This window comes from Ranitomeya imitator, chromosome 2, assembly GCF_032444005.1.
Source record: "Ranitomeya imitator isolate aRanImi1 chromosome 2, aRanImi1.pri, whole genome shotgun sequence".
Lineage (NCBI taxonomy): Eukaryota > Metazoa > Chordata > Amphibia > Anura > Dendrobatidae > Ranitomeya > Ranitomeya imitator.
Genome location: NC_091283.1, coordinates 369,414,525 through 369,429,750, shown reverse-complemented (window position 1 = coordinate 369,429,750; position 15,226 = coordinate 369,414,525). Strand labels below are relative to the sequence as shown.

Genomic DNA, 15,226 nt, shown 5'->3' with positions numbered 1-15,226 from the left:
AAAATTTATTTTAGCCTCAATTTTTTAATTTTCACATGGGCAACAGGATAAAATGGATCCTAAAATGTGTTGGGCAATTTCTCCTGAGTACACCGATACCTCATATGTGGTCACAAACCACTGTTTGTGCACACGGCAAGGCTCGGAAGGGAAGGAGCGCCATTTGACTTTTGAATGAAAAATTAGCTCCAATCGTTAGCGGACACTATGTCACGTTTGGAGAGCCCCTGTGTTCCTAAACATTGGAGCTCCCCCACATGTGACCCCATTTTCGAAACTAGACCCCCCAAGGAACTTATCTAGATGCATAGTGAACACTTTGAACCCCTAGGTGCTTCACAAATTGATCCGAAAAAATGAAAAAGTACTTTTTTTTCACAAAAAATTTCATTTAGCCTCAATTTGTTCATTTCCACATGGGCAAAAGGATAAAATGGATCCTAAAATTTATTGGGCAATTTCTCCTGAGTACACTGATACCTAACATGTGGGGGTAAACCACTGTTTGGGCACGTGGCAGGGCTCGGAAGGGAAGGAGTGCCATTTGACTTTTTGAAAGAAAAATTAGCTCCAATCGTTAGCAGACACCATGTCGCGTTTGGAGAGCCCCTGTGTGCCTAAACATTTGAGCTCCCCCACATGTGACCCCATTTTGGAAACTAGACCTCCCATGGAACTAATCTAGATGTGCGGTGACCACTTTAAACCCACAAGTGCTTCATAGAAGTTTATAACGCAGAGCCGTGAAAATAAAAAATCATTTTTCTTTCCTCAAAAATTATTTTTTAGCCTGCAATATTTTATTTTCACAAGAGTAACAGGAGAAATTGGATGCCAAAAGTTGTTGTCCAGTTTGTCCTGAGTACGCTGATGCCCCATATGTGGGGGGGAACGACTGTTTGGGCACACGTCGGTGCTCAGAAGGGAAGTAGTGACTTTTGAAATGCAGACTTTGATGGAATGGTCTGCGGGCGTAACGTTGCGTTTGCAGAGCCCCTGATGTGCCTAAACAGTAGAAACCCCCCACAAGTGACCCCATTTAGGAACTAGACCCCCCCCAACGAACTTATCTAGATATGTGCTTCACAGAAGTTTACAACGCAGAGCCGTGAAAATAAAAAATAATTTTTCTTTCCTCAAAAATGATGTTTTAGCAAGCAATTTTTTATTTTCACAAGGGTAACAAAAGAAATTAGACCCCAATAGTTGTTGCCCAGTTTGTCCTGAGTACACCGATACACCATATGTGGGGGTAAACCACTGTTTGGGCACACGTCGGGGCTCGGAAGTGAAGTAGTGACTTTGGAAATGCAATATATATATATATATATATATATATATATATATATATACACACACACACATATATATGTATCTATATATATATATATATATATACAGTGGGGCAAAAAAGTATTTAGTCAGTCAGCAATAGTGCAAGTTCCACCACTTAAAAAGATGAGAGGCGTCTGTAATTTGCATCATAGGTAGACCTCAACTATGGGAGACAAACTGAGAAAAAAAAATCCAGAAAATCACATTTTCTGTTTTTTTAACATTTTATTTGCATATTATGGTGGAAAATAAGTATTTGGTCAGAAACAAAATTTCATCTCAATACTTTGTAATATATCCTTTGTTGGCAATGACAGAGGTCAAACGTTTTCTGTAAGTCTTCACAAGGTTGCCACACACTGTTGTTGGTATGTTGGCCCATTCCTCCATGCAGATCTCCTCTAGAGCAGTGATGTTTTTGGCTTTTCGCTTGGCAACACGGACTTTCAACTCCCTCCAAAGGTTTTCTATAGGGTTGAGATCTGGAGACTGGCTAGGCCACTCCAGGACCTTGAAATGCTTCTTACGAAGCATGGAGTGGCCTAGCCAGTCTCCAGATCTCAACCCTATAGAAAACCTTTGGAGGAAGTTGAAAGTCCGTGTTGCCAAGCGAAAAGCCAAAAACATCACTGCTCTAGAGGAGATCTGCATGGAGGAATGGGCCAACATACCACCAACAGTGTGTGGCAACCTTGTGAAGACTTACAGAAAACGTTTGACCTCTGTCATTGCCAACAAAGGATATATTACAAAGTATTGAGATGAAATTTTGTTTCTGACCAAATACTTATTTTCCACCATAATATGCAAATAAAATGTTAAAAAAAAACAGACAATGTGATTTTCTGGATTTTTTTTTCTCAGTTTGTCTCCCATAGTTGAGGTCTACCTATAATGTAAATTACAGACGCCTCTCATCTTTTTAAGTGGTGGAACTTGCACTATTGCTGACTGACTAAATACTTTTTTGCCCCACTGTATATAGGAAAAAAAATGGAACAGCACAATGCTCACCAGTAGTGGGTGCCTAGCCCCCTGGATAAAATGGTCCAAACATTTATCCAACATTGGATTGCTATTTGGTATATATATATATATATATATATATATATATATATATATATACACACTCGAGTATAAGCCGAGAATTTCAGCCCATTAGGCTGAAATTGCCCCTCTCGGCTTATACTCAAGTCATTCCCAGGGGTCGGCAGGGGAGGGGGAGCGGCAGCTGTATAATAATACTCACCTGCTCCTGGCGCGGTCCCTGCACATCCCAGGTGCCGGCAGCTTCTTCCTGTATTGAGCGTTCAGATGGTACCGCTCATTACAGTAATGAATATGGACCCGACTCCACTCCCATAGGGGTGGAGTCGCATATTTATTACTGTAATGAGCGGTACCATGTGACCGCTCATTACAGGAAGAAGCTGCCGGGGAACAGACGTGCAGGGACCGCGCCAGGAGCAGGTGAGTATAACGCAGTGCGCGATTCACCTGCTCCCCGTTCCACCGCCGGCCGCCGCTGCGTCTTCCCCGTCCTCTGCAGTGATGCTCAGGTCAGAGGACGCGATGACGCGATTAGTGCGCGCCGCCTTCTGCCTGAACAGTCAGTGCAGAGGACGGGGAAGAAACAGAGTCGCTCATTTAGTTTAGCTTTTTAGTTGCAGCAACAGCATATGGGGCAAATGTCTGTATGGAGCATCTTATGGGACTATGTGCAGCATTATATGGGGCAAATATCTGTATAGAGCATCTTATGTGGCCATGTGCAGCATTATATGGGGGCAAATATCTGTATGGGGCCATGTGCAGCATTATATAGGGGGCAAATATCTGTATGGGGCCATGTGCAGCATTATATGGGGCAAATATCTGTATGGAGCATCTTATGGGGCCATGTGCAGCATAATATGGGGCAAATATCTTTATAGAGCATCTTATGGGGCCATGTGCAGCATTATATGTGGCAAATATCTCTATGTAGCATCTTATGGGGCCATAATCAGCTTTTTTGGAGCATTATACAGGGTAAATGTGTCTATGGAGCATCTTATGGGGGCCATAATCAGCATTTGTGGAGCATTATACGGATGTAAATGTGTCTATGGAGCATCTTATGGGGCCATAATCAGCATTTGTGGAGCATTATGATGTGTGCAGCCTGTAAAGCGCTGCGGTATATGTTGGCGCTATATAAAAATAAAGATTATTATTATCATTATTATTATTATATGGGGCAAATGTCTGTATGGAGCATCTTATGGGGCCATAATCAACATTTGTGCAGCATTGTATGGGGCGTATTTTGTATGGAGCATCTTATGGGGCCCATCATGAACTGTATAGAGCATTATATGGGGCTCATGATTCAATATGGATATTCAAAAACGCTTAAACTACTGATGTCTCAATTAATTTTACTTTTATTGGTATCTATTTTTATTGTTGAAATTTACCAGTAGCTGCTACATTTTTCCACCCCAGGCTTATACTCGAGTCATTAAGTTTTCCCAGTTTTTTGTGGCAAAATTAGGGGTCTCAGCTTATACTCGGGTATATACTGTATATTATATACAGTACAGACCAAAAGTTTGGACACGCCTTATCATTTAAAGATTTTTCTGTGTTTTCATGACTATGAAAATTGTACATTCACACTGAAGGCATCTAAACTATGAATTAGCACATGTGGAATTATATACTTAACAAAAAAATGTGAAACAACTGAAAATATGTCTTATATTCTAGGTTCGTCAAAGTAGCCACCTTTTGCTTTGATGACTGCTTTGCACACTCTTGGCATTCTCTTGATGAGCTTCAAGAGGTCGTCACCGGGAATGGTTTTCACTTCACAGGTGTGCCCTGTCAGGTTTAATAAGTTGGATTTCTTGCCTTATAAATGGTGTTGGGACCATCAGTTGTGTTGTGCAGAAGTCTGGTGGATACACAGCTGATAGTCCTACTGAATAGACTGTTAGAATTTGTATTATGGCAAGAAAAAAGCAGTTAAGTAAAGAAAAACGATTGGCCATCATTACTTTAAGAAATGAAGGTCAGTCAGTCTGAAAAATTGGGAAAACTTTGAAAGTGTCCCCAAGTGCAGTGGCAAAAACCATCAAGAGCTACAAAGAAACTGGCTCACATGAGGACTGCCCCAGGAAAGGAAGACCAAGAGTCCCCTCTGCTTCTGAGGATAAGTTTATCCGAGTCACCAGTCTCAGAAAACGCAGGTTAACAGCAGCTCAGCTTAGAGACCAGGTCAATGCCACACAGAGTTCTAGCAGCAGACACATCTCTACAACAACTGTTAAGAGGAGACTTTGTGCAGCAGGCCTTCATGGTAAAATAGCTGCTAGGAAGCCACTGCTAAGGACAGGCAACAAACAGAAGAGACTTGTTTGGGCTAAAGAACACAAGGAATGGACATTAGACCAGTGGAAATCTGTGCTTTGGTCTGATGAGTCCAAATTTGAGATCTTTGGTTCCAACCACCGTGTCTTTGTGCGATGCAGAAAAGGTGAACGGATGGACTCTACATGCCTGGTTCCCACTGTGAAGCATGGAGGAGGAGGTGTAATGGTGTGGGAGTGCTTTGCTGGTGACACTGTAGGGGATTTATTTAAAATTGAAGGCATACTGAACCAGCATGGCTACCACACCATCTTGCAGCGGGATGCTATTCCATCCGGTTTGCGTTTAGTTGGACCATCATTTATTTTTCAACAGGAAAATGACCCCAAACACACCTCCAGGCTGTGTAAGGGCTATGTGACCAAGAAGGAGAGTGATGGGGTGCTACTCCAGATGATCTGGCTTCCACAGTCACCAGACCGGAACCCAATCGAGATGGTTTGGGGTGAGCTGGACCGCAGAGTGAAGGCAAAAGTGCTAAGCATCTCTGGGAACTCCTTCAGGATTGTTGGAAGACAACATTCCGGTGACTACCTCTTTAAGCTCATCAAGAGAATGCTAAGAGTGTGCAAAGCAGTCAAAGCAAAAGGTGGCTACTTTGAAGAACCTAGAATATAAGACATATTTTCAGTTGTTTCACACTTTGTTGTTAAGTATATAATTCCACATGTGTTAATTCATAGTTTTGATGCCTTCAGTGTGAATGTACAATTTTCATAGTCATGAAAATACAGAAAAATCTTTAAATGAGGTGTGTCCAAACTTTTGGTCTGTACTGTATATACTGTATATCCGACATTGCATGCCTCACCATTTTGTGCGGGCTCCAAGGTTCCCAAAACAGAGTGACTTTTCCAGGCAGTTGTTTCCTAAATATTTAACCCTTTAACATCCAATGACGGACATAGTCTGTCATTGGACGCATCCCCGTTTAGTTTGGCTCCGGTGATGACCTCGCACCTTTTCAGGCACATGACAGCTGATCTGATCAGCTGTTATTTACCATTAACAGCCACGGCTGGAATCGTGATCCACCTGCAGCTGTTAACATGTTAAATGCCGCTGTCAAACTCTGACAGCGGCATTCAACATGCACGCGCAGGAAACATGTCATTACCTCGTCCCATCGGCGCCTGTGTCACATGACCGCGGGTTGCCGATTGGCTGGGATGACAACCCGGGGTCTGCAGGAGACCCCTGTGGTTGTCATAGCCATCGGCCTTCTCTTGGCAGGCTTGGTGTGGTCCAATGTTCCTTTCATTTGATGATAATGGATTTTAGGGCTCTGGGGGATCAACAGAGATTAGCATACTTAACATAACCCAACAATGACTTGTACTTTTCAACAACTTTGTCCCTGACTTGTTAGGAGATCTCCTTGGTCCTTATGGTGTTTGGTTAGTGGTGCCTCTTGCTTAATGGTGTTGCAGCCTCTGTGGCCTTTCAGAAAAGATAAAGTGAATATACTGACAATGTGACACTTAGATTGCTCACAGGTGGACGTCCTGTCACTAAGCATGCGACTTGTGAAGGTAATTGCTTGCATCAGAAATTTTTAAGTGCTTCACAGCAAAAGGGTGAATACATACGCACATGCCAATTTTTAGTTATTTGATCCAATAAATTTAATGTATGCCTATATTTTATCTCACTTCACCAACTGAGACTATTTAGTGCTGATGCATCACACACAAATCAGATTACAAAAATATTTAAGCACAGGTTGTAATGTAACAAAATAGGTAAAAAGCCACGGCGGTGAATACATTATTAAGCCACTGTAAAATAAAAATATTAATATGCTAATATTGAGCAGAATTAATTTCAGCTTATTGGTTTGGCACCTCTTCAAGAGTCATTGTCTTTCATGTGGTCCCTCGTGAAAATTAATTGCCCACCCCTGCTTTAATTGCTTGTTTTTAGAGGAAACCATAAGAAATCTTTATTTCTGTTCTGAATGTTGCAGTTTTTCCTGATGAAGGAGTTTGTTTAACTCTGAAATGCAGAAATGAATAAAACGGCTCTTTGTTTAACACCGTCATCGCCATTGGATATCGTCGTGATCTGTTAATCCCCTTCTACTATTTCATTTACTGCTGTTTTTCCCAGCACATGGAGTACGGAGCAGCATCAGGTATCTATAGCTGCACGGGAGGTGTGCCTGAGCAATACTATAGTATCCACAGCGTTTATTTCCTGGGTGATGCCCTATGCCCACTTTTCCGTCACTTTTTAGCTATACTCTCGGTTTTGACATACAAACACTGAAGCAAAATACTGGCGTGTGAATAAGCCCTAACTCAAAGGCAGGGGCTCTACTGGCATCCTGGATAGATGTCAATGTTCTTTTTTTTTTAAACATTTTTCTATGAATATAAAAACTCGATATTTCCATTCCCTGTAATCTCCACCATCTGTCCCCAAACCAGAGCGCCCTCTCCTGTATACATGAGCACAGCCAGCGTTCTATTACTGTACATATACACATGGCAGAGCTGGGGGCACTATCTCCGGGAATGGAGGGGTTACTGCCCCCTGCCCCCGCCCAGTAATGGGGAATCTCCAGCACCTACCTCCACCCGCAGAGCCGCACACCACATATATGGCTGTTCTGTGCGCACAGGACCTGTGATGAGGTCACAGTCATGTGATCAGTCCCATGGAAGGGAGGAGTCAAAGGACTCTATAGCAGCATGCAAGGAGCGGAGCAGAGATGTGTGTGTGAGGTGACTGGGGGGCCCATTTTCCATTTTGTAATTTTTCAAATGTAAAAGATTTTTTGTTTTTGCTTAACCCCTTATCCCTGAGGTATTTTTGGGTTTTCGTTTTTCGCTCCCCTTCTTTCCAGAGCCATAACTTTTTTATTTTTCCGTCAATATGGCCATGTGAGGGCTTATTTTTTGCAGGACGAGTTGTACTTTTGAACGACATCATTGGTTTTAGCATGTCGTGTACTAGAAAACGGGAAAAAATTCCAAGTGCAGTGAAATTGCAAAAAAAAAGTGCAATGCTACAATTGTTTTTTGTTTCTTTGTTTTTTTTGCCAGGTTCACTAAATGCTAAAACTGATCAGCCATTATGATTCTCCAGGTCATTACGAGTTCATAGACACCAAACATGTCTATTATTATTATTATTATACATTTTTATAGAACCATTTATTCCATGGCGCTTTACATGTGAATACGAGGCAAATATTATTATTATTATTATACATTTTTATAGCGCCATTTATTCCATGGCGCTTTACATGTGAATACGGGGCAAATATAGACAAATACATTAAACATGAGCAGATAACAAGGCACACGAGTACATAAGGAGGGAGGACCCTGCCCGCGAGGGCTCACAGTCTGCAGGGGGTGGGTGAGGATACACTAGGAGAGGGAAGAGCTGGCTGTACGGCTGTTCAGTAGGTTGAGGATCACTGCAGGCTGTAGGCTTGTCGGAAGAGATGAGTCTTCAGGTTCTTTTTGAAGGTTTCTATGGTAGGCGCAAGTCTGATGTGTTGGGGTAGAGAGTTCCAGAGTATGGGGGAAGCACGGGAGAAGTCTTGGATGCGGTTATGGGAAGAAGAGATGAGAGGGGAGTAGAGAAGGAGGTCTTGGGAGGATCGGAGGTCGCGTGTAGGTAGGTACCGGGAGACCATGTCACAGATGTATGGAGGAGACAGGTTGTGGATGGCTTTGTATGTCAGTGTGAGGGTTTTGAACTGGAGTCTCTGGGCGATAGGAAGCCAGTGAAGGGCTTGACACAGGGGAGAGGCTGGGGAATAGCGGGGGGACAGGTGGATTAGTCGGGCAGCAGAGTGTAGGATGGATTGGAGTGGTGCCAGAGTGCTAGAGGGGAGTCCAGAGAGTAGGAGGTTGCAGTAGTCGAGGCGGGAGATGATAAGGGCATGCACTAGCGTTTTTGCAGTGTTGCGGTCAAGGAAAGCACGGATCCGGGAAATATAAATATATATAGACAAATACATTAAACATGAGCAGATAACAAGGCACACGAGTACATAAGGAGGGAGGACCCTGCCCGCGAGGGCTCACAGTCTGCAGGGGATGGGTGAGGATTCACTAGGAGAGGGTAGAGCTGGTAGTGCGGCGGTTCAGTAAGTTCAGGATCACTGCAGGTTGTAGGCTTGTCGGAAGAGGTGAGTCTTCAGGTTCTTTTTGAAGGTTTCTATGGTAGGTGAGAGTCTGATGTGTTGGGGTAGAGAGTTCCAGAGTATGGGGGGAGCACGGGAGAAGTCTTGGATGCGGTTGTAGGAAGAAGAGATGAGAGGGGAATAGAGAAGGAGGTCTTGAGAGGATCGGAGGTTGCGTGTAGGTAGGTACCGGGAGACCATGTCACAGATGTATGGAGGAGAGAGGTTGTGGATGACTTTGTATGTCATTGTGAGGGTTTTGAACTGGAGTCTCTGGGCGATAGGAAGCCAGTGAAGGGCTTGACATAGAGGAGAGGCTTGGGAATAGCAGGGAGACAGGTAGATTAGTCGGGCAGCAGAGTACAGGATGGATTGGAGTGGTACCATAGTGCTAGAGGGGAGTCCAGAGAGTAGGAGGTTGCAGTAGTCGAGGCGAGAGATGATAAGAACGTGCACTAGCATTTTTGCGGTGTCGCGGTCAAGGAAAGCACGGATCCGGGAAATATTTTTGAGTTTGAGACGGCAGGAGGAGGCAAGGGCTTGGATATGTAGCTTGAAAGAGAGGGCAGAGTCGAGGATCACCCCGAGGCACCGGGCGTGTGGGACTGGGGAAAGTGAGCAGCCATTGACATTGATGGATAGGTCTGGTGGAGGGGTAGAGTGAGATGGGGGAAAGATGATGAATTCTGTTTTGTCCATGTTCAGTTGTAGAAAGCGAGCACAAAAGAAGGCTGAAATAGCAGACAGACAGTGCGGGATTTTGGTAAGTAAGGAGGTGAGGTCAGGTCCGGATAGGTAGATCTGCGTGTCATCAGCGTAGAGATGGTACTGCATACCGTGGGATTCTATGAGCTGTCCTAGGCTGAAAGTGTAGATGGAGAAGAGTAGGGGTCTTAGAACAGAGCCTTGAGGAACACCGACTGACAAGGGGCGCAGTGAGGAGGTGGTGTGGGGGAGGGAGACACTGAATGTTCGATCTGTCAGATACATTCCTAAACCAAGAATCTGCAAAAACCCTAGTCCATGCCCTCATCATCTCCCGCCTCGACTACTGTAACCTCCTGCTCTGTGGCCTCCCCTCTAACACTCTTGCACCCCTCCAATCTATTCTAAACTCTGCTGCCCGACTAATCCACCTGTCCCCCCGCTATTCCCCGGCCTCTCCCCTCTGTCAATCTCTGCACTGGCTCCCCATCACCCAGAGACTCCAGTACAAAAGCCTAACCATGACATACAAAGCCACCCACAACCTGTCTCCTCCATACATCTGTGACCTAGTCTCCCGGTACTTTCCTGCACGCAACCTCCGATCCTCACAAGATCTCCTTCTCTACTCCCCTCTTATCTCCTCTTCCCACAATAGCATACAATATTTCTCTCGTGCATCCCCCCTACTCTGGAACTCTCTACCACAACATATCAGACTCTCGCCTACCATCGAAACCTTCAAAAAGAACCTGAAGACCCACCTCTTCCGACAAGCCTACAACCTGCAGTAACCACCGATTGACCTAATCGCTGCACGACCAGCTCTACCCTCACCTACTGTATCCTCACCCATCCCTTGTAGATTGTGAGCCCTCACGTGCAGGGTCCTCTGTCCCCCTGTACCAGTTGTGACTTGTATTGTTCAAGATTATTGTACTTGTTTTTATTATGTACACCCCTCCTCAGATGTAAAGCGACATGGAATAAATGGTGCTATAATAAATAATAATAATAATATGACGAGATCCAGGAAAGGGCCAAGTCTGTGATGCCAATAGATGAGAGGATTTGTAGCAGAAGGTAGTGGTCCACAGTGTCGAAGGCAGAAGACAGGTCCAGGAGAAGGAGGACAGAGTAGTGTTGCTTGCTCCTGGCAGTTAAGACCAACCACAACAGCTAAAAAGCATTAACAGCCGAAAGAGTGTACCCACACAGGAGATCAGTATAAATAGCCTTTATTAAGGTGGTAGTGGCACAATAAGGGTATGTGCACACGTCAAGATTTTTTGCAGAAATTTTCCTGACAAAAACCGGACATTTCTGCCAGAAATCCGCATGCGTTTTTAACGCGATTTTACAGCGATTTTGACGCGTTTTTGGTGCGTTTTTTGTGCGTTTTTTTCCCAAATGCATAGAATTGCGGGAAAAACGCAGAAAATCCGCAAAAATAATGAACATGCTCATTTTTTTTACCTCGATGCGTTTTTTTTCGCGGAAAAAAACGCATCCATGTGTACAAAACATGCAGAATGCATTCTAAATTATAGAATGCATAATGTATGCGTTTTTAATGAGTTTTTATAGCGTTTTTAGCGCGAAAAAACGCAAAAAAACCTGTACGTGTGCACATAGCCTAAAAATATTAAATAATTAAGTGCGCGAATATATGACAGGAAAATTGGATACAAATCTCATATAGGAATATCACAATAAATATAATTTGGTGACCCCAATATATACAATGCAGACTATATGCCAAGAAAGTGAAAAAAATAATAAAAAATAAAATAATAAAAATATATGTAAAAAATATGAGGGATATATATATATATATATATATATATATATATATATATATATATATATATTATACAGTGCAAAAGCGGATTTACTCATTAAAAAATGACCACCAATAGATGCAACTATAATAAAAAAAATGTGCAAAAGGCAGGAACAGTGTATATGTAAAACACAGGATAAAAAATCAAAACCTGCGAACACAGTGAAAACACTTGTAAAGTGCAGAGTGCAAAATAGCAAACACCTTATATAGGGGACAATAGTATCTATGATATACCTTTTAAGGCCTGGGGTATGCGGTGACGGGACTTGGTGACCCTTAAAATGTATATCGCAGATACTATTGTCCCCTATATAAGGTTTTTGCTATTTTGCACTCTGCACTTTACAAGTGTTTTCACTGTGTTCACAGGTTTTAATTTTTTATCCTGTATTTTACATACACACTGTTCATCCTTTTGCACATTTTTTATTATAGTTGTATCTATTGGTGGTCATTTTTTAATGAGTAAATCAAATATATATATTTGATTCTGATGTGTATGTACACAATAAATTGTTAAATAATTCTTTGCAACATATTCCATCCGTGAGTGCAGTGTATTTTCTTATTACTATGATTTGTGTGGAGCAGAGATATGTGTATGATGTGTACAGAGTAGTGTGTGTAAGATATGTATGGAGATGTGTGTATGATGTGCGCGGAGCAGAGCTGTGTGTGTAAGATATGTATGGGGATGTGTGTATGATGTGCGCGGAGCAGAGCTGTGTGTGTATGGGGATGTGTGTATGATGTGCGCGGAGCAGAGCTGTGTGTGTATGATTTGTGTGGAGCAGAGATATGTGTATGATGTGTACAGAGTAGTGTGTGTATGATATGTATGGAGCAGAGCTGTGTGAGTATGAAGTATGTAGAGCAGAGCTGTGTGTGTAAGATATTGTATGGAGATGTGTGTATGATGTGTGTGGAGCAGAGCTGTGTATGTAAGATATGTATGGCATGTGTGTATGGAGCAGAGCTGTGCCTGTATGATATGTACAGAGCAGAGATGTGTGTAATGTGTACAGAGAAGAGCTGAGTGTGTAACATGTGTACAGAGCAGAGCTGTGTGTATGATATGTATAGAGCAGAGATGTGTGTATAATGTGTAGAGAGTGGAACTGTGTGTGCAACATGTGTACAGAGCGGAGCCATGTGTGTATGATGTGTGCGAAGCAGAGCTGTGTGTGTAAGATATGTATGGGGATGTGTGTATGATGTATATGGAGCTAAGCTGTGTGTGAATGTGTACAGAGCAGAGATGTGTGTGTATGATGTGTACAGAGCAGACGTGTGTATAATGTGTACAGAGAAGAGCTGTGTGTGTAATGTGTACAGAGCGGAGCCATGTGTGTATGATGTGTGCGAAGCAGAGCTGTGTGTGTAAGATATGTATAGAGATGTGTGTAAGGAGGAGGACCGGGCTGCAGGTACATGTGTGATGCTGGGTCTGGAACTGTCAGGGCTGCGTCCAATGTTGCCAGGGGAAAGGATGGGGAATGGGACAGGACCCATGACCTGGTGAGAAGGGGCGTGGTGAGTAGGGGAGGAGAGAGCAGGAAGTGCGGGAAGAGTCAGAAGTTTCCAGCTGGTAGAGACAGGTGTGCGCCGTGCTCTGCAGACACAGAGGGAGTGCGGAGCTGAGACCGGTCCGAGATTACCCGAGGGCCCCACAGGAACAGGGAGCGTGCAGAGCGTCGGGCGCACAGCCAGACAGTGAGAGGTGCTCGCAGTGAGGAGCGGGTGCCAGATCGTGAGCTGTATTCCCCCCGTGTGGACAGGCGTGCGGTGGAGCACGCATCGGGTAGAGATTTCCACGGTGTTACCACCTTCGGCTCTACAGATTAACGGACTAGGGGCTCAACGGTAAAACTGGAGAATGCCTGTTGCCGCCAGAAGCTTGTTCGTATGCTTGCGGGTAATGCCTGAAGGCTCAATACTGTCCGTTGCTGGTACTATAACTCCCATCGGACTGCATGCGGCTGAGGAACATTGGAGTCATGATAAGTTTAAAGGGAACCTGTCACCCCCAAAATCGAAGATGAGCTAAGCCCACCGGCATCAGGGGCTTATCTACAGCATTCTGTAATGCTCTAGATAAGCCCCCGATGTAACCTGAAAGATGAGAAAAAGAGGTCCGGTCCGATGGGCATTGCGATCGGGTCCGGGGCCTCCCATCTTCTTACGATGACGTCCTCTTCTTGTCTTCATGCTGTGGCTCCGGAGCAGGCGTACTTTGTCTGCCCTGTTGAGGGCAGAGCAAAATACTGCAGTGCGCAGTCGCCGGGAAAGGTCAGAGAGGCCCAGCGCCAGCGCACTGCAGTACTTTGCTCTGCCCTCAACAGACAAAGTACGCCTGCGCCGGAGCCGCAGCATGAAGACGACAAGAAGAGGACGTCATCATAAGAAGATGGGAGGCCCCGAACCGCGATGCCCATCGGATCGGACCGCCCACCCAGGTGAGTATAATCTAACCTCTTTTTCTCATCTTTCAGGTTGCATTGGGAGCTTATCTACAGCATTACAGAATGCTGTAGATGAGCCCCTGATGCCGGTGGGCTTAGCTCATCTTCGATTTTGGGGGTGACAGGTTCCCTTTAATAACAAGATTGTTGTGTTATATTGCAATCCCATTTGTTAATTACCGGTTGTCTCCCTGCATGGAGTTTTCCCTATTGTTATAATTAAATTGCATAATTGTTAACCCTTGCTCTACATTCCTGCATACCGGTACCTGCTTACAAGTGTACAGAGCAGAGCTGTGTTTGAAACGTGTATGGAGCAGAGCTGTTATGAACTGGTGATTCAGAACCACAATGGACCTGGTGGTTAAGAGCACACAAAGTGACCTGATAGCTACTAATAACATAGGACGAGCTCTGAGACGTGGGAACTCTGCTGACCGCAATCCCTAATCCTATCACACCACACTAGAGGTAGCCGTGGAGCGCTCCTGACCAGACCTAGGCGCCTCGGGCACAGCCTGAGAAACTAGCTAGCCCTGAAGATAGAAAAATAAGCCTACCTTGCCTCAGAGAAATTCCCCAAAGGAAAAGGCAGCCCCCCACATATAATGACTGTGAGTAAAGATGAAAATACAAACACAGAGATGAAATAGATTTTAGCAAAGTGAGGCCCGACTTACTGAATAGACCGAGGATAGGAAAGATAGCTTTGCGGTCAGCACAAAAACCTACAAACAACCACGCAGAGGGCGCAAAAAGACCCTCCGCACCGACTAACGGTACGGAGGTGCTCCCTCTGTGTCCCAGAGCTTCCAGCAAGCAAGAAAAACCAATATAGCAAGCTGGACAGAAAAAATAGCAAACAAAAGTAACACCAGCAGAACTTAGCTTATGCAGTGAAGACAGGCCACAAGAACGATCCAGGAGAGAGCAAGACCAATACTGGAACATTGACTGGAGGCAAGGAACAAAGAACTAGGTGGAGTTAAATAGAGCAGCACCTAACGACTTAACCTCGTCACCTGAGGAAGGAAACTCAGAAGCCGCAGCCCCACTCACATCCACCAGAGGAAGCTCATAGACAGAACCAGCCGAAGTACCACTCATGACCACAGGAGGGAGCTTGACCACAGAATTCACAACAGTACCCCCCCCTTGAGGAGGGGTCACCGAACCCTAACCAGAGCCCCCAGGCCGACCAGGATGAGCCAGATGAAAGGCACGAACCAGATCGGCAGCATGGACATCAGAGGCAAAGACCCAGGAATTATCTTCCTGACCATAACCCTTCCACTTAACCAGGTACTGGAGTTTCCGTCTCGA

The 15,226-nt window shown here is 44.4% G+C and overlaps 1 protein-coding gene across 1 annotated transcript in view; it reads right to left on the bottom strand.

Moving 5' to 3' along the window:
* LOC138663960 (zinc finger protein 665-like) overlaps positions 1-7,376 on the bottom strand; it is a 103,118-nt gene extending 95,742 nt beyond the window's left edge. The window contains exon 1 of the mRNA XM_069750349.1: positions 7,323-7,376. The gene's annotated coding sequence lies outside the window, so the exon portion shown is untranslated. The remainder of the gene's footprint in view (positions 1-7,322) is intronic.
* Between the last annotated feature and the right edge of the window lie 7,850 nt (positions 7,377-15,226).